At 34.1% G+C, this 24,229-nt stretch overlaps 1 long non-coding RNA gene across 5 annotated transcripts in view; it reads right to left on the reverse strand.

Annotated features, from left to right (window-relative positions):
• Positions 1-24,229, reverse strand: part of LOC106559531 — a 450,184-nt gene that overhangs the window by 421,981 nt on the left and 3,974 nt on the right. For all 5 annotated transcript variants that reach the window (XR_005366568.1, XR_005366569.1, XR_005366567.1 and 2 more), the window contains exon 3: positions 1,715-1,839. This is a non-coding gene — a long non-coding RNA (uncharacterized LOC106559531). The remainder of the gene's footprint in view (positions 1-1,714; positions 1,840-24,229) is intronic.

Consider the following 24,229-nt stretch of genomic DNA (forward strand, 5'->3'; position numbering starts at 1 on the left):
ACTGGAGAATTTGTGTAAGTTAGATTAGGTAGTTTTGAATTTTGCTCACTCTCAAATTGTGTGAATGTATGGCTTTTTTTTATTTCCTAAGGGAAATTAAATACAGTTAATTCTTAAAAATAAAGTTCTTTAAACAAAATATGATATATGTCTTTTGTTTCTGTTTTAGACATGTTTCCACTTTGAGTGACTACTTTTTTTGAAAAAGCCAAATTATAAATACAAATTAAATGTAAGTAATATTAGAGTATTCTGGACAAGAGTGCTTCAATACCAAAGGTCAACAGTATGGTAATTCAAAAGCAAATAAGACATATATGATTTCACACCTAAAATTCATATAATTTACATAAATAAACCTTTAAAAAACTCAGAAAAATTACAGAATGATATGTAATACAGCTCACAGGAGAAATACAGCTCTTGGTAATGAGTGCTGGCTGAAAATTACTTTATGGAAGTCACCCAAAAATAACAAACTAAACTTTAAAAGGCTTTGCCATAAAAATCGTCACAGATAGTAGCTGGGGGGCAAATTAGGGAGATGAGCCTCAGGCACTCTAGTCAGCTTGTAAGATTCATCAACTATATGTCCATCAAGACTATACAAATGTATACAGCTTCAATACAGCAAAGGAATTGGCAAAGTCACTAAGGCTAACTGCTAAGGGTGTGCAACATGTACACATGGCAGTCACCATTTCAAAGCCCTCTCCACTGTGACAGGAGGGGCAAGTAGGAGAGACAGGAGACAATAATTCTCTATCTGCCTTCACTTAATGAAAGTAGGGTTTGGATCAAGTACTCATTCTCACCACTGTTATATCTCATTGATAAATATTTATTCCTCCTTCACACATGGTCTTTTTTTAAAAAAGATTTTATTTAAGAGAGTGAAGCAGAGACATAGGTAGAGGGAGAAGCAGGCTCCTTGTTGGGAGCCTGATGCAGAACTCGATCCCAGGACCCCAGGATCACGACCTGAGCCAAAGGCAGATGCTCAATCACTGAGCCACCCAGGTGTCCCTCACATGGTCTTACAGTCTGCTTTTTCCTTTCTCGTTTCCTTCCTTCCTTCCTTCCTCCCTCCCTCCTTTCCCATTCATCCTTCTACCTTCCATCCATCCCTTCCTACTTTCCTTCTCACTTTCTCAGTTTCTTTCTTTGTTTCTTTCTGACTAAATCCAATTGTTTATAATACACTGTTAGCACTATCATGATTACTGGTCCTTACAAGGTCTCTTGGGTTTCATATCTATTGTTATGCTATTTGTATCTCTTATTCCCTTCAACCAATCAGGTATTAGCTTCATATAGATTTACCAATGAAATATAATAGAGTCATAGGTGACTATAGCTTAGAACTTGAAATGATGGTGTTTGATAAATATTGTTTTTTAGTCTCCGATATACAACCTAAATTCACTCCTCTGTCCTCTGCGTAGTATTCCAAAGTATATATATATAGCACATTGGTGGTGTCGAACACCCCAGCAGCAATGAATCTTCCTGGAGATAGAAATACTAACAATACAAGGTTGTTATTGCTGTGATTAAACTTATTTAACACAACTTGTGGATTCTGAAATAATATGTTCTTTCTAATTTGTCTACTCCTTAATCCTTCATCAAGTTAACATCCTTCTGTTTCTGAAAGTGATAAAGATATACATAATGAATAAATAAAGAATGTAGTTAATCTTTCACAACTAACCTTTAGCAGAAAAAGACTGTCAAATTATCTTCTTCCTCTGCAATTTATCACTGTCCTTTGTTTTCTGGAAAAGTGGGGAGATGTCCTTGAACCAGATAGCTTCACAGGACATATTTGATGAGTTCCTAAGGATACATATGAAATGTCAAAGAAATATTGCTACTAGACATTTTAGTACCTTAATGAGATCCTTTTACTCTCCCTTCTGCTCTTTCCCTTTCCCTTATGGACTCCAATTGGTTATTACTTTGACAACAATAGAATATTTTACTGATGTGACTACAAAATTTCTAGACTAAAATTCAAGGTCTTGTAGCTTGATGATAAAGGCATCAAAAATTGATTTTACTAAAGATGTTCAGCCTTTTCTCTTGTTCCTTTGCTCTATTTTAGGCCATTTGTACTACCACAAAGTCCCAAACAGGAATTGAATTTAGAATTATGAGATAAACAATATTGGGAAATTATGAGAAAACAGTACTTGGGAAACTGTGAACTGAGTAGATTTAATTTCATATAGCTGCTGTAGCAGGTAAATAAAATATATGTGGATAGTGTCTAACAGAGTGCTTGTTAAAAAGTGCCAAATTTGTATTAACTTCTCTTCCACCTCCTCTTTCTTGAAATCCCACTCTGTGCCTACATTTTGTGCTCTACATTTTGGATTTCCTCGAAAAAGCAAATGTCAAAAATCTTAACCACCGGGAAATCACCTCTTAACAAAGCCTCCTCAAATCAGTCTTTTTAAAGAATTTTAGTTGAATGTAGTGACAATATCTCCTTTGAAATTTCTAAGAGTGAGTGACAAACACAGTGGAAACTAATACTTTTTAATGAACAGTTTAAAACTCAAATGGTGAGTCCAGACATGCATGAAGTCACAGATACAGATCCTTGATTCCTTCATAAAGATCATCTTGTTCTGGGTATGATTCAAATAGACTATATAAAAAGTAAACCAAGGTTCTAACATCAGTGGCAAGCACATAATAAAAGCACACTCTTCCCACTACTTGCTGAGAGTTCTCAACTTGAAACTAACTTTTAAGAGAAAACTACTACAGGGGATTGGTCATAAAAATGAAGAGCACATGGTCCTATACTATGACTTTCTCCAAAACCATTCTATTGTTCTGCAGTTTAAAGGTATTTGTTTAGACTGGAAAATATCAGATAGCTACTGACCTACCACTAGAATGACATTCTGGCATTTGGAGCTGCATTATCACATAACTATGGTGAGCATACATCCCAGTTTGCCTAGGACAGTCTTGATTTATAATATAAGAAGCCTCACACTGCCACAGGCAAAATGTAATGCAGAACTCAGCAATTCATTACATTCTCCTTAGTAAAATATCCTCACAACAGGGTAATATTAATTTTTTACTAACTCTTTGCTTTTTGTATATTTTCATTTTAACCCGACACTTAAGTGTGAAAGTAAAACAGATAAATGCTGTAAAAAAAAACTTAATTATAAATAAGACCTCTGCTTTTATCTTACCAATGAGGTGACTTACAGTCTTATCTATAATGTTTAAAATTTGACAACCACCCCCAATCCTAGTCTTCTTTCCTGTGACAATAAACACTACAATTAGTTTGGCATGAAACCATTCACATAACTTCTTGTGTATTATGTTTACCTACATACATATGTAGCATTATAAAAAAAGTTATCTTTTAATTGAAGAGAGCATTTGCACAAATATTATAGTGTTGAACTAATAGTTCAATTTCCTTTTCCCACTCAACATCTTCTAAATGGTTATTGTTGAGGTAAAGAAATCAATTCATTTTTGCATGTTGGCCTCATATTTTTTCCAATTTGATGAACTCACCAAAACATAATAACTCATTTGTCTACTAATTTTAATTTTTTCTTGGTTAATTTTGTTTCTCTATATGCCTTTAGAAAATTGTCATGTTAGGGGCACCTGAAGGGGTCAGTTGGTTAAATGTCTGACTCAGACATTGACATTTTGGCTCAGGTCATGATCTCAGGATTGTGAGATCAAGCCCTGTGTCGGGCTCTGTGCACAGTGGAGCCTACTTAAGATTCTCTCCTTCTCTCTATCTCTCCCTCTGCTCCTCCCTTTCTGAGTGCTTGCTCTCTCTCTGAAAAAAGAAAAGAAAAGAAAGAGAAAGAAAATTGTTATTTCCTCTAGACGTTCTAATTTTTTTCCATAAAGTCTGTCATGACCTTTGTACTACTACCTAATCGCACTACAAATAATAATAAATTGAAATTATTTGTGCTTTTTGCTTCCTTCTTGATGATATTTACCAAAGGTTCTTTAATTATTCACTGATAAAATCTGGGATTTTTGTTTATTTATATTTTATTTTTAATATTTCTGCCTTCTTTTCTATTTCAATAATTAATTTTTCTGAATTGGATGGAATTATAGTTCATGTTTAGTCTCTTAAAGTTCATTTCATTTGCTTTCAATATTTCATTAGTTTTATCACCTATTTAAGTCATAAATTTTTGAGTGTACTGCTTTACCCACAACCACAAATTTGGATTTGTGATATCCATATATTTTTTCAATTACGAACACCTTATGATAGCCATCTGCATTTCCACTTGAACACAAACATCATCTAGAGTTGTGTTTTTATTTTGTGGTTGTGTACTTTCCTGATTATTGATATCTAATGACATTATATTGGGATCAGGAAATGTATTCTGCAGGAAAACAATTTTGCTGTTTGTTAAGATTTATTCCAAGGTTAAACATATATAGTTTCAAAATTATTATTTGTTTGAAAAAATTGTATATTCAATATTTTGGGAGTAGGAAATTTATGCAAGTCTATTAGACCAACCCTATTAAGGCTGTAATGTTCAATAATCTTAATTTATTTTTACTCTTGTAAGCTGTCTTTTCTGAGTATATTAAAATTCCCCACCATGATTGGAAATTTTGTATTTTTCAAATTGTTTAATAAGTGTCAAGCAAATTTGTCAGGTGCATAAATGTGCTGTCAGATGTTTTGTTTTTCATGATGAATTATTATGAGGAAACACTCCTCCACATTCCTCTGCTTATTCAGTGCTGTAATGAACATATACATAATGTCTTATCTGGATTTACAGGTTTTTTTTTAACTGATTCAAGGTTTTTTTTTAAATGTACATTTAACGTATTTCCATTCATTGTGGTAACTGATCTGTTTTCATCTCTTACTGTATCATTTTGTGTTTTTATTTTTACTATGCTTTTTGTTTTTTCTTCTTTTGTGCTTTTTTTCTTTGGCTTGTGTCTTTTTTTCTTCTATTGCTTTTACATATACACTTCTTTCTTCTAGTTATTAGGAAATTGCTATCACTTGCACTTTTTTTGAATGGCATCTACAGTTCATCAATATGGTCTCCACTTCAACAGAAAAGTAATATGTTATATCTATCTTATTCTTTTTCTGTACTTGCTTCTGTCCTTCAATCTCCCATGTTGATAGGTTTGGAATTTTCATTTCAAATTGTTTTTAAACATTTTAAAGATTCTCTTCTTCTACTTAGCAAAGTTTTCTAATTTATTTTCTCTCTGCTAATTTTTGAATTTCACTATTAGCTCATCATTTTTATTTTGCTAGAGTAATCCTTTAGTTCTTTCTGGGGATGCTTTATCTTTGAAATCAAGCAGTTTTAAGTTTTTGTCATAATTTGGAATCTATAGGAAGTGACTAGGTTTTCGGTTTCAATAATTTCTAAGTTTAATCATTGCTTTTGGTTAATACTTAGCAATACAAGCACAACTTTATAAAATATATTCAGTCTCATACTTCCTTTGACGACTGCTGCCACTCACTATGAACAAATAGGAAATTTTTTTCCTCATTTTTCTTCCTTATTTTTCTTCCTCATTTTCTTCTCTATCACCTAATTTGGGCTGGTTTTATAATTACTACTACTTCAAGTGTTTATTTTCAAAGCTTACGAAATTATATTTTTACTTACTACTTTACCTATTAGTTCAGACAATACCTAAAACTGAAAGTGAAAGTCAGTATTCTTCTATCACCAAGATCCACTCTAATTTTCAAAAGCTCTAATTCTAATTACATTTGCTATTAAAGAACTATAGAATGCTCATTTGTAAAGCTACTGATGTCAAGGTCTCTAGTGTCTGTGGAAAGTGATGGTGAACTCAATTAAAATTTACTAAGAGAAGTCTAAAAGTATATATACTACTTAAATCCTGCACCATTTTTTATTTCAAAGTTTTTCAGAGTATACTAGCTTTTTTAAAAAATGGTCTTCTCAGAGATAGTCTATATCATCAATCTACTGACATTTAGTTGTATGACATATTTATTCCCCAGTTTTCATAGCAGATAATTCTAGGATAAAATAATTCTAGGATAAGAAAAGCCTAGGATGTGCAAGAATAATTATGTTGCAGAAGTACCTAAAAATAAGACCGCCAAAATCATGTCTGTTGATTCTATACAGGAAACAAATTATTCTGAACAGGAAACAAATTATTCTGAACCAAAAAAAATTTTCAGAAAGAAATGTATAATGGAAGTCAGAGTAAGAATAATAATCCTTAAAAAATAGTGCAATTATATAGACTATTACATTTACATTGAAAAAGTAACAGTTATGGAAAGGGTTGAAATAGCAAAAGACGGGAAATATTTCAGAAGTTAGTATGAAATGCAAGGGTTAACATTATTGCATGCAGACGGGTAAGGTAGATAAAGGAATTAGAATCCCAAGAATCCACTGCAACCACTGAAATGGTTTATTATCTTTACTATTCGTCTGTTTAAAAGACTAATGCATGCTGGCTATAAAACGTTTAAGTATGACAGAACTATGTAACATAGAAAGAGGTCTTCCATGATGTAATCCCAAAGTAAAAAAAAAAAAATTAGACTTTTAAAAAGCATATATACACACTTGAATAGTGTTTTTTGTATTTGTTTTGTGTTTCTGTTTTTAGGCATGTAAGTTTAGGCAAACTTAAAAGTTTGAGATTCCTTTTGGTAAAAAGAATGGCATAGATGGGACACAATTTGTTTAATTTGTCCCATGTTAGGCAACAATTTTTTTGTTTCTAATTTTTCACAATTTGCAAATGAGAGTACAATGAATAATCTCAATGGATAGGAGTATATTGCAAATGTATCTGTGTACATAGTTCTCAAAATAAGATTGCTAAATCAAAGGGTATAAACAGTTCACTTTTTAATGCATATCACTAAATTTCTCTAAAAGTTACTAGAATATTAGAGTATTTTACACCTATCAAGAGCTCTGGCCTTTCCTACACATTTAATATATTAAATATGCTGATTTTAAGAGTTGTTAAAACATTCTATTGGAAACACTCTGTTCTGTTGCCCCAGAACAGCCAAAGGACTAGGATTGTACTGAAAATAACAGTATTGACAGGAAAGAGGGGTGCTTGGCTGGCTCAGTCAGTGGAGCACATGGCTCTTGATCTCTGGGTTGGGAGTTCAAGCCCCACACTGGGTGTAGAGATGTCTTAAAAATATATTTTTAAAGATTTATATATTTATTTTAGACAGAGAGAGAGCCTGTGAGCATGCATGCACACACATGTGCACAGGGGAGAGGGGCAGAGAGAGAAGGAGTGAGAGAATCTCAAGCAGACCCCCTGCTGCACAAGCCCAATGAGTGGCTCAATCTCTCAATGCTGAGATCATGACCTGAGCGGAAATCAAGAGTCGGACACTTGGTGTACCTGGGGTGGCTCAGTGCTTGAGCATCTGCCTTTGGTTCAGGTCATGATCTCTGGGTCCTGGGACTGAGGTCCCACATCAAGCTTTCTACAGGAGCCTACTTCTCCCTCTGCCTATGTTACTGCTTCCTTCTCTGTGTCTCTCATGAATAATTTTTTTTAAAAAAAGAGTCAGACACTTAACCAACTGAGCCACCTAGGTGCCCCTGAAACTAAAATCTTTAAAAGAAAGAAACAAAAATGACAATACTGACAAGGGGGAGACAGAGATACAAATGTGAGTCCTAAAATCCTGACTAAGGAAACATTCAAGGGTTATGAAAAGAGGAGTCCATGCGGTTTTTAAAAGAACCTTCTAACGTGCATACATGCTTTGTAGTTGGTCTCCAACATAAAGAACTTTGCCTGTGAAATATTGATCAACCAAAAATGTATTACTTCCAATTCAAATGTGACTGTTACAGAAGATGTAATAACAAATTACCTGATAGCAATGACAACAAAAATAAAGGGCTTCTTCTGAGTCTAGACTCAGTTTTTAACTGCCTTTTTAAATATGTTCAGTCAGAACCAACTGTGTGCTCTCAATTAACCCACCATTTTAAGCTTTGCTATTTCCTCTGGCAATATCATCATGTATGATATTACCACTGAAATAAAAGCTCTTGTGATGTTGTATTTTATTTTAATAAAGAAGGAATAATTAAATATAAATAAAATTAGACCCAACTTACACAACTAAATTGAAATCACCACTTACCTGAGTCCTTCAAACACTCATTTAATCAATATGTTTTTAATGGTAATAGTTCATGCTTACTAAGACAGCTTAATTAAGAAGTACAATGATGAAATTAGAAAGGTACTAAAGGAAGCCATCTGGACATTTAGTCTCTCAACCTATAGAGTATCTGTATTCCTTTTATGTTTTTAAAATGCATTTAGGAACAATTTGTTGAACCAATATAGCACTACCAGATGTACTCTGAAAACTGATTATGAAGCAGATGGTTTTATGATCACACTTGTGTTTTAAAAGGTGTTATTCTATTATGTAAGTTTCACATTTACGACACATGCTTCTTGTTTAGCATTGTGGATGGTGTCATTCTGTCAGAGTATCTCATACATTTCTCTTCCTTTGCATCTGTTCAGTAAATAGGCTGACTGATTCTCATAGCAGGAGGGATAAATTATCCAATTACATTGCTGGGAGAATGGTATATTACACAATCCTTATTTTCTTATTAACATGATGACATCAGTATAACCTCTACTAGAGGCAACCATGGAAAATCAACACAAATGTCTAAAAGACAAGTCAGATTGTGTCCAGTTTATTAAATGACTGATTCATGTGACCTAACAAAATTTGAGATGAACATTTTATTCCTTAATGATGTCTTTCTGCTATACACCATATAGTTTTGCTTAAATAAGCTTGAAGGTATAACACACTGGAAATATTTCTATATTGTGAGACTATAATCATAATTATTCTAGGAATACTAAACTAATAATAAAAATATTAGCCTCTACTTAGCTATAATAGAAAATAAATATGACAGCATGCCTTTCTGAAGAAAGCAATTAAGTATTATGCTTTTTACTCATGCACCAAATTTCAATTTTGTCATTTCTTTAGAACATAATGAAATGTAAGAAAAGCATTTCAAGGGAATCCTGACTTGTCTTAAACTCAGTCTTTGTCCTGACATCCTGGCATTGTGTTCCCTGCCTGATTTGTTAAGGTAACTTAATTCTGGATTTGAGAGATCCAGAGGGATTTATTCTATTATCTTAATGACTAGATTAGTACTGCTGTGAGGAGAAACCTTCATTCATTCAACCCAACTTGTATTTATCTGCCACCTACAAAATGCTCCTGTGCCAGCCACCAGGGATACAAATATAAATGGGTCTTGTACATGCCCTAAAGGAGATCACAGTACAGTGGTAAAGCAGGATGCAATTATTCATGTGTGTCAAAAAGAATTACTATTATTGTAACAAATGTTAGACTGTAATTATTGGTGCTCATAATAAGGTACTAAAGAGGAAGTTCACTGATATCTATAACTTATATTAAAATATACCTAAAATAAGATGAATTGATAATGGATAGGGGGATGAATAGACAGATAAATAGGGGTATTATACAGTGAATATAGTAAAAAGTTAATGATAAAATCTAAGTAGTGGGTATATAAGTATTTACTGTAAAACTATTTCAACCTTTTTATACATTTAAACTTTTTTATAATAAAGTGTTAGAAAGGAAAAAAAAGGAGGATGCTTACAACTATAGTTATGGAGGATGGAGGGCAGTTGTTAATTATGGCTACTTTAGAGTAGACATGAGAGAAGTTGGCTTGTTTAGGGTGAGAAATGGGGTAATCAACGAAAATCAAGGAATTGAGAAACCAGGGCAAAGAACTGGAAAATTCATCTACTTAAATCAATTTAGGTACTGAAATCATCAAAATTTTAAATTTGCTGTACCAGAGAAAATTATAGTTAACCAGTATGTAACTCTTCAAGGAATGAGAAACTGGCCAATAATGAGTAACACGGTCTGATGGTAGAAGCTTCAAGGAAGGAGAGAGGGACAATGTTCTGGACACAACAGAGATAAGCAAGAAGGGCATTTATTTCAATTTCAGGCTCAGGGGCACAAGACTACAGGAGAGAAATTAGCCACTACTTGAAAAAGCTACATGAAAAATATTGAAATAAGGGTAGAACCAAGTCTTGGCTACAGTACAAAGGTAATGAAAATGTTTAATTAAAATTTGAAGGATTTTTTTTGATAAGGACAAATCACAAGTTCCAGAGAGGGCACCAGCAGAATTTAGGGAACGAAACTGGGAATAGCGGTAAAAAATTGAGTCAGAGAAGGTTAAACACAAGCTGTAGGAGGATAAGAGTCCAGATCTTCTGGTGGGGAATAAAATACACAGTAATCAAAAATGTAATGGGTCTCACAGACCGAATGGAGTGACAAAATTTTGAATGATGGAAGGGGAGAAAGAGTGGTAGAGATCTTGTCAAAGCATTCAGAGAGATTAGATACTTATCACATAGATAGTCAGGAAAGGGGTTTCCAAGCAGTGGGAACAGCATGAGCAAATATTCAGAGGTATGTAACAAAAGGATGCTTCAGGGATTACAACTAGTTGAATGTTTGAGGTGTATAAAGTGCAAAGGTGACAGTTCTACAGTTCTCTGTCTACAGTTGAAGCTGTAGACAGAGGCAGGGTGCTATATGCCATGCAGGAAGGGTTTAAAGGCTATCTTGTTAAGCAGTGGGGAACCACTAAAGAATATATAACCTTGTCACAAAGATTACTCTGGACAGTATGGCCTGAACTGGATGAAGTCACTCTATAAGTGGAAAGTCCAGCTAAGAGGATTCTTCCAAGAGTAGGTGACAAATGATTAATGCCCAAGCTAGAAATGTGGCACCAGGGATGGAGAAGCATGGATACGAGACGTGTTTAGAAAAAAGGACCAAGCTTTAGAAAAACAGGCTACAGCAAAAAGCAAGATCATGGGGAAAATTTGTGACAGACACAGGTCTGAGATAATCATGGAGTCAGTCACTCCACAGGAAGTAATGGAAATTGAAGGATTTAAAGGAAGTTGAGAAGTTTGGATTAGGGAATTTACAATAAATTGCTTTTGCAACATGAGCTTGAATACAAATGTGAATATACCTAGTCACATTTGGGTTACAAAATCGGAGAGTAAGTGAAGATTGCTAAATAAATTTTAGCAGTCTTAAATATTGAACTAAAATCTGATCATGCCGGGAGGGAGTCCTGTGTCGGGCTCCCTGCATGGGGCCTGTTTCTCCTTCTGCCTGTGTCTCGGCCTCTCTCTCTCTCTGTCTCTCATGAATGAATAAATAAATAAATAAATAAATAAATAAATAAATAAATAAATAACCTTTAAAAAAAGTCTGATCATGCCCTGCCTGTCCACTGCTAGTCCAAGCATTACAATCAAAGAATGAAAATTAGTAGGAAAGAAGCATGGCAATCAAGGGAGACTTACAAGATTGATATATCTATTATAAAGACATTCTCACTTGAAAAAATATAATATTCAATAAGTTAAAATATGCAAATAGGTATAAAAGTATAGTTCTGATATATTATCTCAATATTTTTGATTTAGTAATACTTTTAAGAGCCATACATTTCAATTATAAGCCTATTACAGTTGGGCTCTGATATAACATGGAGGCAACAAAATGGAAGCATAGTCTTCACTTAGAATAGAGTTCAATCAAACAAAGTTTAAAGTTATTCCAATACCTTTGCTTGCATCAACCTAGAAATTCACTTGGTTCTTTTATTCCACATGCAGTAATGACCTAATATTTTAGCAATGGCACCAGATTGGTGCTATTCTGAAAACCTCAATGCAAAGCCAATGAAAAAATGGCCTTAAGCCCTAGTAAGTATATTAAATATACAAGACCATAAGAAAGTGTTTCTTCAATAAAAAGTTTAGAATCAGGGAAACCTGAGTGGCTCAGTGGTTGAGCATCTGCCTTCAGCTCAAGGCATGATTCTGGGGTCCCGGGATTGAGTTCCACATCGGGCTCCCTGTGAGGCACCTGCTTCTCCCTCTGCCTGTGTCTCTGCCTCTTTTCTTTGTGTCTCTCATGAATAATAAATTAAAAATATTTTTTAAAAAAGTTTAGAATCATTTCATATACTTTTTTTTAATTTTTGGTATCATGCTCCAATACACTTAGGGCATAAAATATCTCTAATCTGTGGATCCATGTAGAAATCACTTTTCATTAAGAATATACAACTAGGGCACCTGGGTGGCTCAATGGGTTAAGCATCCAACACTTGATTTCACCTCAGGTTATGGTCATGAGATCAAGCTCCAAGTCAGGCTTCACATTGAGTATAGAGCCTACTTAGGATTCTCTCTCTCTCTCCTTCTGCCCCTCCCCTCACTTCCATGCACTCTTTCCCTTTCTGAAAGAAAGAAAAAAAGAAAGAAAGAAAGAAAGAAAGAAAGAAAGAAAGAAAGAAAGAAAGAAAGAAAGAAAGAAACAACCATACAACACTGTGATTGATTCCTACATTTAAAAACATTATTATTTTTACTCATGTTAAATATGATAACATGAAAATTTAAAGTTCACTTCCTGGAGTACCTGAGTGGCTCAGTCAGTTACACCTCTGCCTTCAGTTTAAGTCATGATCCCAGATCAAGTCCTGCTCAGCGGGGAGTCTGTTTCTTCCTCTCCCTTTCCCTCTGCCTCTGTCTGCCACTCCCCCTGCTTTCCTCTCTCTGCCAAATAAATAAAATCTTTTTAAAAAAAATTTTAAATAAAGTTCACTTCTTGAAAACTGAAAAAAATCACATTTATCTCAAAAAGAAAGGCCATTTCATGATTTCTAAGTATCTATTTTTGCTCTACGCATTCAACCTTGCTGTTCTGTTTCATTGATAGAACATTATGCTATTGATCCTTTGGCTTCTATTGCATTTGCAACTTGTAGGGGTTGTTTTTCTTTTATATATTTGATTATTAGTATTTCTTATATTAACGACTGGACATATGCTAAGTAAGACATAATCCTCTTTTAGCTACAATCAATATAACAAAACTGAGGCACCCATAAGAATTTTCACATTTAGTCTGGTTGCAGCCCTGCATTAGTGCTGCTGAATCTACATACTGAAAACAAAGAAAGTAGTTTTGAACAGGGCAGGTTGATGATGCTGACAAACAATTGTTATCTTCTATCTAGGATTCCTGACAAGAGGTTGTTGCTCAAGATTGCTTAATTTAAGCACTATTAGAATTAACAGTCTTTTTATCATCCAGAGAGCAAAAATTGGAGCAACTCCATTTAAAAGTGATTCTATTCTGATAAAGATATATACAACTTGTAAATCAACATATAATCCAACATACATAACTCCATTTAAAAGTGATTCTATTCTGATAAAGATATATAAGCTTGTAAATCAACATATAATCCAACGTACATAATCAACCAGTTCCCCAAACCTGAAACAAATTCAGTCACCACAGAATAAATTAAGGACTGAGCACTTCAGCAATTTTAAGAATTTCTTCCTTCCACATCTTTCTGCTCAAGTCTTATGTAAATGGCTCAATGAAAATGACCTTTGGATTCTCCAACTCTTTTTAAGCAATTATCTCAGACCCTTTGACTTTACCATTGATCTTAATCTCTCTTCATCACACAGCCTACAGAGCCCATAACATTCTTTCCTTTGCCTCCAGTTTTCAGCCCAGCAATCACTTCTGGAACTTAGTGACAGAACCTGGTTTTCCTGCTTTTCACTTTTGCACTATCTTAAATACAACTTGTTCTACCTTTCTTGACTCTTTCTACACTAGTTCACCCTGGGAAAGCAATATGCCTGATCTCATAATGTAACCTAACGGCACCCTTGCCCAGCAACCTGACTGGTTCATGAATTTCCACCTTAAGATAATTCATACCCTTTTCCTAACCTTTTTTTCCTTATGATTCTCATTCAGAGAAAAAAAGAAAAACTATTAAGGAGCAGTAACATTTCAATTTGCCTGAGATTCATCTAGGAAAAAAAGAGGAAGAAAGTAGCTGAGTAGCTTATATATAACATGATTTACCCTTACTCATTCTCTGGTCAGCAGAGTAGGATTAAGAACCCAGTGAGAAAAGAGAAAAGAGAAAAAAAAAAAAAAAAAGGCACTACCACAAGAAAACTCCTTAGTCAATTTTTGATTATTCAAGCAAACCAATTCATTTTTAAAACTGATAAAAGCTCTCAAGTATCTATCCTATCTCTTCTATGTGACCATACCCTAACATAACCAAATAGTTGAGAAGGAAAAGTTTCTCTTTATAGAAGCAGGATACCTCCTAAGTAAATAACAAATAATAATTAAAACATCATCATTTTGGAACCGTTAAGAAGTTAATAAAGCTAGACAATGATCAAAATAGGTACTAATGTCACAGAGGAGTCAAATATTCATGTCCTCTCATTGAAGTACATGATATTACTAAAGAAGTGTTTTTATTTATCAAAGAGTCAGAGTCTTATTTAGCCTTCAGATCTAAGTACTAAGTCATAAGAAACATAGGGGTTGGAGGACAAATTAAATGACACCATGGTATTTCAGTTCTTAAAATAATATAATAATTATGAAACTCAAATACTCATAAAATATATCTTGTTCAGAAAAAGCAAAATTAACATTGACACTGAGAACATAAAAAAAAAAAAGCCATGAACTAGAATACTGAATAAGATGCAAGGAATTTCACATATAATTGTCATATATAACTGAGCTGTAATCCCTGAAAGAAAGCAAATAAATGAATAGAGACCTATTTACAATGTTTTTCTAACCTGATCTTTAATATTTTGAAATATTTTGAGACAACACTTAAGGAATCAAAGCCTAGCAGCTGTAGAACATAAAAATATAAGCATTTTTAAAGGACAGATGGACATTAAACAACAAGAAAAAATGACCTGAAAATAAAGTAATACATGAGTAGGTAAATCAACAGAATTTTTTAAAATATAATTACTATTATGACTATATCAGAAAAAATTAGGTTCATCCTAATGTTACAGAAAACCCAAATTTACAGTGGCTTAAACATACAAATTTAGTTTTTTATCTCTTTCACTCAGAAAAAGCCCAGACTTGGTAGAACAGTTTAATGAAGTAATCGGGAACTCAAATTCCTTCTAAATTTTGACCTCATCATTACTTTATGTGGTCTTTATCTATGTATTTTTAAACATTGCTGGAGCTCCTGACATTATGCCAACATTCCAGCCAGTGGTAAGGAGAAAGAACAGAAGGTACATTCACTTGAACATAAGATATACCTATAACTTATATTTATATCCCTTTATTAGGGATATAAATGTAAGATATTGGTAAAGTGACCAACCTATTTTAAAGGAGGCTAAAGTAGAGTCTATATTCTGGGTAGTTGAATATATTTTTCTCTGTCCCAGCTTTAAAAGAAATCATTGATTCTTTTACATTACCAAATGAGGAAAATAAGTCACGGAAGAAACTCAGTCTCGGTCACAATTATAGAATTATCAATCTAGGATATTGTAAACTAAAAGAGAAAGACTGAAACCAGAAAGTTCAGCAATCCATATTTCAAGAATAGTTTTTTCAACTCATATTTTTTAAAAGATGTTATTTATTTATCTGACAAAGAGAGAACACAAGCAGGGGGAGCAACAGAGAGGGAGAAGCAGACTCCCCACTGACCAGGGAGTCGGACGTGGGACTCCATCCCAGGACCTGAGCTGAAGGCAGACATTTAATTGACTGAGCCACCCAGGTGCACTGCAATCCATATTTCAAAGAATTAAAAAAAAAAAAAAGTAAGACCAACTAAAGATAAGGTATGGGGGAAAGCAATAGGGAATAAAAGGAAGTTAGTGGTCCAGGAGCTAACTCTATGCCGGCTGAACCCCTCAAGGACCTACTCTGATGTTTCACTGGACTAGATTTGTTCTTTTATATAAAAGAAGCAGAAATGAAAAGTAGGAAACACCTTAAATTACCCTTGACAGATATTTATTTTAATTAAAAGAAAATAAGGGTAAGTGGAAACCCAACACTTCATGCAAGAAATGTGAGACGGACTTCCAAAGCATTTGGTTTGCAGCAGTACCTGCTATGCTTTTTATCTAATGGAATTAAGACAGTCTATGTAGAGCATCCATCCACTACCCTAGTTTTACAGGTGAGAATCCTGAGGTTCAGGGAAATGAAGTGATTTATCCAGGGCCACAGAGTGAATAAATTTTAAAACTAGGACAAGTGACTCTTGAACAGTATGAGTTTAAACATACATTTTTTTTCAATAAATATAGTATCAGTACTGTTAAAGTACTTTCTCTTCCTTATGATTTTCTGAGCATTTTCTTTTCTCTAGTTTACTTTATTCTAAGAATACAGCATATACTACACATTAGCATAGAATATGTGCTAATTGTATATGTTATTAGTAAGGCTTCCAGTCAACAAGCTATTAATAGGTAAGTTTCTTGGAAGTCAATTTTATAGTAGTAGTAGTATATAGTAGTAGTTTGAATGTGGGGTGTTAGTGCCCCTATTTACACCCTGTGTTATTCAAGGATCAACTATGCTAGATAGAGAAACATTCTTATATGGATCTGAAACATAGTTAAAGATGGTCTTGGCAGCATCTAGTTATTCATCAAATTTCAGCTTGCTCAATCTTGGAAAGGTCTTTGTATATCAATTTAGAATTCTTATTTTCAGATCTACATAACACTGAGTCACAAAGCCAGTTTAACCTAGAGTCATTCCCTATTTGCTCAATTCTGCATCTTTATGAGGATTAATTTAATCCACTGCTCAATCTGCCTTTATGCTCACACTGATCCAACTTTTTACTCACCTTCTACTATTAATAATAGTTTTGGGTATTAAGAAAGTCTGACTTTTTTTTCTATGCAGAATATTCTGAATGTAGCCAGGTATTCAATCCCGCCCTACACTACTATGTAACCCTGGGGCACAAAAACCACAGAGTGGTCTATGTTAATAGCCTGGATACTCTGCTATAGATACTGGAGAATTAAAACAAGGAGCTAAACTACATGCTAACAATAAGGAGACAGATATTAAACACACACACTAATGCCCTTATAATTTTAAAATTTAAGGAAAGTAACAGGTCTGGTGAAATAAAGACTTTCAACAAATGTTTATTGAATAAATTATGGGACCCAGATCATATATAGGGACTGTTAGGACTGGTATGAAGTGCAGCGGTAAAGTTAAGCTGTACCACATCATCAAGGATCTTAAATTAGCAGGCGAGGTGCTTATACTTTGCAAAACAAAGTGCATAAATAACATGAACCATTAAAGGTTGTAAAGGTTGTAAAGCCTATTTACGTTTTAGAAAGAAAATGATAATAGTGAGAGGGTGACATGCTTGGCTAAAACTAGAATCAGGAAGATAGGTTTGCTGGGGATTGCAAGAGTTCATGTAAGAGGTAATGAGGACCTCAGACTAATAGCGAGACAGGAGGAGCAGGAATGAATTTGAAAGACATTTCATGGATATTTACGACAGACTGGCGACTAATAATCCACTAAAACGTCAGGTATAAAACAGGTAAGAGATTATAGTTAACCAAATGTTTCTTGTTTGGATGACTAATGCTATGCCAGTAAATAACACAGAACAATGAGATGTATTGTTTAAAAAAAAGAAAAATTAAAGGAAGAAAATGTTGCTCCTGATAGAGAGACCTGGTCTGAAATACACAGGTCGGCCTAAGTGTAAGTGCAAGTCCATCTGCTGCTCACAGCTAAACTATGATCTGCTCTTGGACACTAATGATCTCACCAAACATCAACATCAAACAGGTCAACCATGACTAAGACAAAAAGATAACCATTATGAAATCCATAAAATACCAAATAGAATCCTCCCTCAACTCCTACTTATTTAAAAATTACAGTTTTCTCCTCACTCTAGTTAGCCTTCCTCTACATAAAATTTACTGAGCTACCCAATCACAGATTGTCCCTTCCTGAAAGTACCCAATTTATAGCTTAGTCCTTGCTTCCTTAGATCTTCTCCAAAATTACTTAAACTAAACCCAAGTGCTATAAGTTGCTTCTAACATCCTCTTAGTGAGACATCCTGCATTTCACTATGTAGTACATTCTCCCTCACTAAAACCAGTAATATTCTCAACCATTAAGTGTACTTCAGTGGCCTGTGATTTGAGATCACTGACATGGCCTATATTGTATATATATTGTATATAATAATATAATCTTGAAGAAGCTCTGTGTATAAGAAACAGTTGGAAATTCAGTTGTGGAGTTTGGATAAAAGGTATATATATATCAATATATATACATATATTGAAGAGTTACCAACTTTTATGCCAATATTTCCCAAACTATTATACATGATTTCAGTAGATTTAATAAATTTAAGATGATATGACTTGTGTTTCAATGAGATTGGAGAAAAGTAGTTTAAAACTAGTTTAAAAACTACTCTCATTGTATCCAGGCTGTTAACATTGAGAGTTCTTTACTTTAGAATTATCATAGGATTTACTTTATATTATAAATATTACTTACATTATGAACCATACAAAATTCTAAATGTATTTCATTATAGAACCATATTTCTAGCCAGACTGATCACTGTGAAGTTTTACATAGAATTTAATTTGGGAAATGTTTCAAAAGAAATTTGAAACATTAAGGGTAGATGAGTACCCTTAATGAGTAAAAATACACCAAAAGGAGAAAAAAAATTCAAGAATATAATCTGTTGTAAAACATTGCCACTGTTAACAGTTAATTAACATAAACTCATCATTAAGTAAATTATATTAAAAACAAAGGTAACAGGCACTCAAAAATAAAAAATAGGTATCCTTCCTAAATTTTTTACCACACCACACTATCATCTATGTTCCTGAGGTTATGACTGGTCTTTATTGTAGACTCCATAAAATAGTGTGCTACTGAACATCGCTTATGATCCCCCCCGCCCCACTCAGTGATAGCTCCTTAGTAGCTTGAAAAAAGGTAATAGTGGAAGTAACACTGAATAACAGCAAATACCACAGATCAGCGCTTGATGAATTCTTTTATTAATTGACTCTAAGTTTATGATAAAGAAGGAGAAAATAATGCACGTTAAAAGTCTGCTGTGTCTACACTCATTCATTGTGCATAGCACAACGTTCTTCCAGTATTCAAAAACCAAATCCAATTCCGCAAAGAAGTGCTCTTCTCCTTTATGAACAAATGAAGTTTCAGCATATATTGTCATGGTTTTCACTTTCATCTATTCATTAATGTAAATTAAAATACTAATCAATATTCATGTCAGAATTATACTCATTCATCAACTAAAATAATAATACTTTTTAATTATATTAATGTATTACAAAGGGGAAAACATTACTAGATATTGGTAAGAACATTCAATGATAACATTACTATTTTTGTTTTCAAGCCTGAACTTCTGCATATTTGTGAAAAACTTCATAAAAATTTGATCTTCATATATTCATGTTCACTAGATAAAACAGCCAGATTTGTCAATTTCTCTTCACTTACAGCTCAAGAATGCTTCTAATTAATTTTAATCATGTCTCTTTCACAATGAAGCAACATATATGAAACTAGTGATAAAAGTCTTAAACCTTAGAAAATATATGGCAGCAATTCCCATTCATAATAATTTCTAGAAGTGGTAATGCTATGCCTGTCTTTGTTTTTCCAGGATGTATGCCAGTGGTTTCAGTCAAAAATATTACACTACAATATTTTCCACTACAATATTTTCACATTAAAATTCATCATAAATTTCTCTAATACTGGTTACAACTACACATTATTTTTCCTTCTGCAAAACTCAAAGAAAATGGGGGCACCTGGGTGGCTCAGGCAGTTAAGCATCTGACTCCTGGTTTCAGTTTAGGTCCTGATCTCAGAGTTCTGGGATGAAGCCCTGCCTCAGGTTCCTCACTCAGAGACTGCTTGGGATTCTCTCTCCCTTTCTCTCTGTCCCTCTCCCTGCTTTCTCTATGTAAAATAAATAAATAAATCTTTTTTAAAAAATCAGAGAAAATGGCTGAATGATAGCCAAATGGGTATTATTTAATCCACTGCTTTAGAATAAGTATCCATCCTTAGTGAAAACCACTGAGGCATTCACCTATTGCTATTTTGGGCTTTTTTTAGTAGCAATGTAATACTGGTAAATAATGTAATACTGGTAAATAACTCTTCTGTTATTTCTTTCGGCATTCTTCTTTGAAATTTGATTCTTTTTTTCCTACGTGAATGTCCATTTTTCTATTTTTCTTGTTGTTGATGTTGCATAGTTAATATCTTTTCCACATTTCCTATATGCCTTCCTTTTTTATTTATTTATTTATTCATGAGACAGACAGAGAGGGAGAGGCAGAAACACAGGCAGAGGAAGAAGCAGGCTCCATGCAGGGAGCCTGACGTGGGACTTGATCCCGGGTCCCCAGGATCAGGCCCTGGGCTGAAGGCCATACTAAACTGCTGAGCCACCGGTCTGCCCATATATGCCTTCCTTTGAGAAATGATTTTAAAGCTTAGTGTTTCACTGTACAATGCTCAAGGATGATTCTGTCTGTGAATTTTTTATCTGATAAGCCTCATCTAAAACTTCATACTAGAAAAAAAATAACTACAAAAATCACATGTAGCTATCCTTATTTACTTTGAATAGTTGTTAAGTGCAGGAATATATACTATCACAGAGCTGGAAATCAATTGTGTTGAAAAGTGAGGTCAACTGATTCCAAACAATCAAAAAATTACTATTGAATAGGTGTCTCTGAATCTATGTGTATTCTAGGCCAATCATGTAACTGGCAATTCTCCAACTTACTTTCATATAAAATACAAAGTTTATGAAAGCTAAAAATGCTAATTTTGAAGCTTACATCTATATTTTTTCAACCTAGTAGTAAAACTGAGGTAATTCTTTGGAACTTAAGCAGACAAAATTTTTGTTTGTTGAGAATTTTATCGTCATTTTTTTTCCTAGAATTTCTAAATGCATGGTGATAACAGAGGCAGATTGACTTTTATTCAGAACTGTAACCGATTTTAAATTCTCTATAGAAAAATCCTTGCCCCCTCTCTCATTTCTTGCAACCAGAGGGGACCTTGCCCATAACCTGGCTTGCTTGATAACTTCCTGTGCTGTCAAGCAGTTGTGACAGACATGAACATAGAGCAGTTCTCAACCCCAGACGATCAGCATTTGGGCTGCATGATCAACAGTGAATCAGTAATTACTGTTGAATCAGTAGTATCCATAGAGCTAAGTACAGATATAAAAAGTCTGGTATGAAGCCGCACTACGTAGCAAATCTATCTGGCAAGGGTTCTAGCATAGACAATGAGAAATGTGAGGAGACAAAAGAGGAAGGAGGTCACTGGCACAGCCAACACAATTAGGTGAGTCAATCCTCCTACCCTGAACATCCTAAAGTATAGACGAGTACCTGGGAGGTCACTGGTGACTTGGACAAACATAGTTTCAGTGGAGTGGTAACAGGGATTCAAAGAGCAGTGCATTTGGGAATAGCTGAAAAGTGAAGAAGCAGAGATAGCACCTTCAACATCTTGACTATGAGTTGGGGAAAATAACAGAGCATGTTTCTCTAACCCTGATCCTTACCAGTAAAAGAGTGTAAAATTCCTTCAAAGAGAAGCTAAATGATCACCTAAATATAACTCCCCAGGCTATATTACCTTATCTCTTTCTTGGCCTCAATAGACAAGTGACCCAAAGTATTTGCTACAAATCTCTTGCTCCTTGGTGGTCATGATCATTTTAAAATGTTTTCTCTGAGCAGGCTTTTACATTATTCACTTTATTCTGTCCCAAATTTCCATCTTATTGTTTAAATATAACTGCAGCAAAACTTTAAGTGTATAAATCCTCAGATATTTTGAGACCCATTTCCCCCCGTCTATTAAGATTCATAATGTTTGATTCTTAAAAGATTTTGCTTCACTTTTTAAAAATTTTAGTAACTTAAGAGAACTACCATTTTACGAATGTGTCAGTGGGAAATATACTTAAGAAATTTAAAAGCTTTTAACTTCTATGTCTAACAAGGTTTTTTTTAAATTTTTTTAAATTTTTTATTTATTTATGATAGTCACAGAGAGAGAGAGAGAGAGAGAGAGAGAGGCAGAGACATAGGCAGAGGGAGAAGCAGGCTCCATGCACCAGGAGCCCGACATGGGATTCGATCCCGGGTCTCCAGGATCGCGCCCTGGGCCAAAGGCAGGCGCTAAACTGCTGCGCCACCCAGGGATCCCTCTAACAAGGTTTTTAAAAACTACAATAATGTATGAAAAATCCTTTATATTGCTTTATGAAATACAATGTCTTTTATTACCTTGCTTTTATAGGACGAATTTCCTTTGCTGAGAATTTTCTCCCAATTCTCTACTGCCTATTTAAGTGTCAGCCTTGTTTCAAAATAGAATTCAAAGCCTATCTCCTCTAGGAAGTCTTCTAATCAAATTGTTCTTTCCCTTCTCTATGATATTCTTTCTATGGCATTTAATATAGTTGGCCTTAGTGTTAGAATTATTAAAGTCATTACTCTGTGAGTCCATGGTGAACATGGACTGGTCAATGTCTTAATAATTTATCTCCTACTGAAAACCGTACGATACTTTGCAAAATAGGGACGCCTGGGTGGCCCAGAGGTTGAGCATCTGCCTTTGGCTCAGGGTGTGACCCTGTAGTACCAGGATCAAGTCCCACATCAGGCTTCCTGCATGGAGCCTGCTTCTCCCTCTGCCTATGTCTCTGCCTCTGTGTGGGTGGGTCTCTCATGAATAAATAAATAAAATCTTAAAAAAAAAAACTTTGTTGGGGAATCCCTGGGTGGCTCAGCGTTTTAGTGCCTGCCTTTGGCCCAGGGTGTGATCCTGGAGTCCTGGGATCAAGTCCCGCATTGGGCTCCCTGCATGGGGCCTGCTTCTCCCTCTGCCTGTGTCTCTGCCTCTCTCTCTCTCTCTCTCTCTCTCTCTCTCTCTGTGTATGTCTCTCATGAATAAATAAATAAAATCTTAAAAAAAAAATACTTTGCAAAATAGATGCTCAAAAATGTTGATTAAAACTGAATCAAACATATATTGAAAATGAATATACTGGGCTTTAATAATATTTTCTGGACTTAAATTATTATAGGCTTTGTTGCATAATCTTGAGCTTATCTTGGGTTAACTGGCAAAAAATTAAAAGAAACAAATCATATACATGAAGGGATTTGTAGTTTATAAAATGTATTCATTAATTACCAAATAATCAATAAATAATTAGGTGAATAGGAAAGAATTGCATGGCAGTCATAAGTTATTAATGTAATTTATATATTCATAAAGTTGTTATAAAACCGCCACCAGTGATTTTACATCAAGAGACTTGGACTGCCCTCTTATTACCTCAGGCATATTTGTTATTCCTAAGATACGATTCCCTCTTATATACTATGCCTATCTCACAAAGTTACTGTCAAAATAAATGAGGTAATGGAAAATAATAGCAGTTTAAATCATTGAGAGGTAAATATTCATTAGAACCTACACTGTGTTTTTGTTTAATCATCACAACAATCCTATGAGGTTGATTATCATCCCAATTTTTATAAAGAAAAGTTGTCACAGAGAGCTTACATAATTTGCCCAAGGGCACATAGCTATTAAGAGGTGAAATTAAAAAAAAAATAAAAATAAAATAAAATAAAATAAATAAAATAAAAAAAAGAGGTGAAATTAAATTTATCAGATTGTCTGACTCCAGAGCCAAAGCTCTTAGCCAAAATACTACATTGGTAACTAAGTGTCAGCTCCATTCCTTTAGATTTTGTAAAACTTGGCTATAAAACATTTTCAAAATTTTAATAACTAACATTCCTAGAATAGAAACTTTTCTTTAGATTTCCTAGGGATACTATAACAAATCTATTCAATATATTCCATAAAAATTCAAATGAAATTTAGGCAAAAAATAATGTTAGAAGATTAATTTAATAAACATATTAGTCTAGTGACTTACCAAGTACCTGTCTTCTATACATTAACAGTTACATTCTCCAGCATGTTACGTATCTATATACATACATACATACACATACACACACATAAAACCGCATCTTAAATAAATTCATTAGTAGTTCACCT

The sequence above is a fragment of the Canis lupus genome, chromosome 11 (genome assembly GCF_011100685.1).
Source record: "Canis lupus familiaris isolate Mischka breed German Shepherd chromosome 11, alternate assembly UU_Cfam_GSD_1.0, whole genome shotgun sequence".
NCBI classification, from domain to species: domain Eukaryota; kingdom Metazoa; phylum Chordata; class Mammalia; order Carnivora; family Canidae; genus Canis; species Canis lupus.